This window comes from Gavialis gangeticus, unplaced genomic scaffold (genome assembly GCF_001723915.1).
Source record: "Gavialis gangeticus isolate Ggan-Ray unplaced genomic scaffold, GavGan_comp1, whole genome shotgun sequence".
In the NCBI taxonomy this organism is placed as follows: Eukaryota; Metazoa; Chordata; order Crocodylia; family Gavialidae; genus Gavialis; species Gavialis gangeticus.
The window spans coordinates 36,487,208-36,491,142 of NW_017728995.1; the positions used below are offsets into that span (position 1 = coordinate 36,487,208).

Consider the following 3,935-nt stretch of genomic DNA (forward strand, 5'->3'; position numbering starts at 1 on the left):
GGGGGGGGTGATACCAGGAGACCCCAGTATCAAAAACATCCATGCCAAAAAAAAAAAAAAGTGAGCTGGCACACGTGACAGCAGCGTGCACTGCCAGAAACCAGAGCATGGTCAGCCCGAGCCACACCCCGGCTGCTGGCCAGGCTCCACACACCTGGATCACTACTGCTGGAGCTCTGGCAGGTCCCCAGGTAAGGCTGCTGAGACCAGCCCAGATGCTGGCCCCAGCCTCTCCTACCCCACCCACAGCATCTTTCCCCTATGCTAACCCCATGAGCAGGGGTGTGCACCAGGGCAAAAAGCAGCAGCATGAATTTGTGATCAGGAACAGCCACCTGGATCCACCAAGAGTAAGTCATGCCTGACCAATGTGATTCTTTCTACAACAAGGTGACAGACTCTGGATGGAGAGATACCAGTGGATGTGGTACACCTTGACTTTAGCAAGGCTTTTGACACTGTCTCTCATAACATTCTCATCAACAAGCTAAGGAAATACAGACTAGATGAAAGAACCATAAGGTGGATACATAAACAGTTGGATCATCCCACGCAATGAGCAACCATCAATGGCTCGATGTCTAGCTGAGAGGAAGCATCAAAGGTGGGTTCCCAGGGATCTGTCCTCAGTCCAGTACTATTCAGTATCTTCATTAATGATTTGGACAATGGGACTGAATGCATGCTTAGCGAATACGATGATGACACCAAGTTGGGTGTAAAGTTGCAGACACCCTGGAGGCAGGGGTAGGATCCAGAAGGACCTGAATAGACTGGAAAAATGGTCCACAGTGAACCAGATGAGATTCAACAAGGAGAAGTAAAGGCTTGCACTTGGGACAAAATAATTGCATGTACAAATAGAGACTCAGGAATGAGTGGCTCGGCTACACTACTACAGAGAAGACCCGGGGGGTTACACTGGATCATACCCAGAGTGACCGTCCATCCTGGGCAAATCTGAACATTCCTGGCTTCTGCAGTCTGGGCCGGCCAGTTGGTCTAAAGCGCCAGAGCAGAGTCCAGGGGGGAAGCGGAGCAGCATGTGCACCAGGCAGGCAGCTGAGCAGGTACCATTGCTGCTGGGTGGGAGCAAAGCAGGCGAACTGTTCGCTCCAGCATGGTATCCACTTTTGGGCCCCATACTTCTAGAAAGATGTGAACATATTGGAAAGGGCAACAAAGGTGATTAGGGGCCACGGAGGCAAAACTTATGAGGAAAGCTAGAAGAACCAGGATTACTTGGTCCGGAGAAGAGAAGAATGAAGGAGAATTTGTTAACAGTCTTCAAATACCTGAAACACAATTATAGAGAGGATGAAGATGAGCTTTTCTCTGTGACCAAAGGGAAGAAGACTAGGAGCAATCACCTCAAGATTCAGCAGGGGAAACTGAGGCTGGATATGAGGAGGAACTTTTGACTATGAGGATGGTCAAATATTAGAATGGGTACCTAGAGAAATCTGGATTCTCCATCCTTGGACATTTTCAAGAGCAAGTTAGTTGTACACTTGGCTGAGATGGCTTATAGTCTTGGGCAGGTGCCTGGACTAGATGACTTTGTGAGGTCCATTCCAGCACTACTTTCCTGTGATCCTAGAGTACCCTTCCTAGAGGCTTACAGTTGCCGCAACATTCACTGAAATCTGTTCGGAAGCTAAACAGAGGTATCCTGCAACAGTGCAGGGCCTGCATTCCTCCAGTAAAAGACATGTCTCCGAGTTGTACTCATAAAGTAGGCCAGATTTAATGCCAGGTTAAGACTAATGTAAAAAAATTAAAAATAAAATCAACCTGTAAAACACAGGCAGCAAGTCACCAATTTACATACACTAGACTTGCCAGACCGCATTAGCTAACCTTAGATGAACACAGAATTCTGACTAGTCATTTTGGAAAAGAAATACCTACAAACTAGTCAGAAACAAGGAATTATTTCACTTTTAGGTACTAATTGGCAACACATTTTTCCTATATTTTTTCTCTCCCTCATTCTCTCACCATCTGTCCTGCAGTTCAGAGTTCAGGAAACAGGCATTCCCTTCAAAACAGCAAGAATCTACAATTCTCATTAGTAGCAACAGAAGTGAACAAAATAAAAATGACCGTAAGCACCTGTAACTTCTTCCCACTGCATTTTTCAGATTGAAATATTCTATTCACATTTTCTAATGGGCTGGTACAGTTAAATGTTACAAAAGCAGCAGAATCCTTTTCATTTTTTTTAGCAAGACCTGACACTTAAGATTTCACTTAGAGAGATATTTCCACATCACCTACATTTGCTTCTCCTTTTTTAAACGCAAAAGGCCTCTCTGCTTTGTTACGCTACGTTTGTTTCACATATTACAAAGGAAATCATCCCATAGTTACAAAAAGACTTTTTTTAAGTGCTCAACCAATCCCTGACAGTTTAAAAGTTGGGTTGGGTTCTTCCCTTATTTTCAGCATACGCAAGCACGATCTTAATTCTTTATCTAGCACTTTTCTGCCAAAAGTCCCTGCTGCACAGAGCTCTGTCCAAAGCCGGCTCTCCCCAAGCTCACCCTGCTCCGGAAGCCCTCCTTGAAGCAACATCTTCATTTGTGGTAAGCTGTACACACAAGCTAGAACTGTGCCTTGCATCTGTGTCTGCCCTTCAATCTGTCAGCATTTTAAAAGGGGATCAGGAAGGAAAATGCTTCATGTCTCACTAAGCCCCAAGTGCTTCCTGTCTCCTAGCAGCATGCGATTTTTGCAGAAGTGGTTCACACGCAGTAAAACAGGCTGACAGTGGAGCTCTCCCTCCACATGATACTTTGCAGGTCCACAGCAACTCCCCCTCGGAGACTTGCGCTTGCCACAACGTTATCTGCAACTCCTCAAATCTTTCTATTCCGAACCCAGAGAACATAAGAACTGCCACTGACTGGGTCAGACCCTAGTCCATCTTGCCATGTCTCCTGTCACACGAGGCAGAGAGTGGATGCTGAAAAGGAGCGAGCAGGGTCTGACCAGTGTTTTTTTCTACTGCTCTACTTCCAAACACTGCTTTCTAGTGCACTAATGCACACGCACTCCTTTGACAACAATAACTTTTGTCAGAGAGGGATGCTTCTGCAAATGACACCTGCTAAGTTAAGATTCGCACAGCTCATTACTCAAAACAGCCTATACAACTATACAAACAGGCACCAGAACATCAGTGTCGAGCTACACCTGGAGAAATGGGGCAGGGAGATGGTGACTCAGGGACTGCGAGTCACCACGCCCCTGAACTCCTCCCCGCCACGAAGACGACAGCCGAGGTTGACACGTCCAGGCCCCGCACTTCAGCTGCGTTGCGCTGCGCTATGCTGCAGGAATCACCCACCGCAGGGAAGCTGGAGAGGAGCCGCTGCCACTCAGCTGCGCCTGTTCTCCCCAAGCAAGCTCCACGCACGTGAGCCATACAACTGCCCTGCAGCAGCCCGCTGACTGCCACGATCTGGCTCTGAGCTAGGATGTGCTGCTCATCGGCTCCGCCTCTTAAACGGTTTTCCTCGGGGGTCTAGCTGAAGTGCGATGGAGACAACGCCGGGACACCAGCACGCACCCACCCATATGGGCAGCGCCCAGGCGAGAAGCAGGGGGCAGTGACGTAGGGTCCTGCTGGCGTCGAAATGCGAGGGCGGAGGGGAAGAGGGGACCCTTCCACGCCCCAAGCAGTGGGGCCTGGCCACGGGGGCTGTGCACAGCTAGGAGACCTGCCTGTGCGGACCACGCTCGGGGCAGCCAGGGCGCAAAGGGGCCCAACGATGCCCCTCGGCCTGGCCTGGCTGCCCCGGGAGGCTGCAGACCACGAGGGGTCTCCCCCCCGCACCGCTGCGCGCCCCCTCAGGGCCCTGGCCCGCGGCACTGTGGGGGGCAAGGGGCCGCGCGGGGCTCAGCACTGCCACGGGCCGCTGCCCACGAGA

At 50.0% G+C, this 3,935-nt stretch overlaps 1 protein-coding gene across 2 annotated transcripts in view; it reads right to left on the reverse strand.

The window, feature by feature from the left end:
* ACAP2 (ArfGAP with coiled-coil, ankyrin repeat and PH domains 2) overlaps positions 1-3,935 on the reverse strand; it is a 137,822-nt gene that overhangs the window by 133,470 nt on the left and 417 nt on the right. The window lies entirely within an intron of this gene.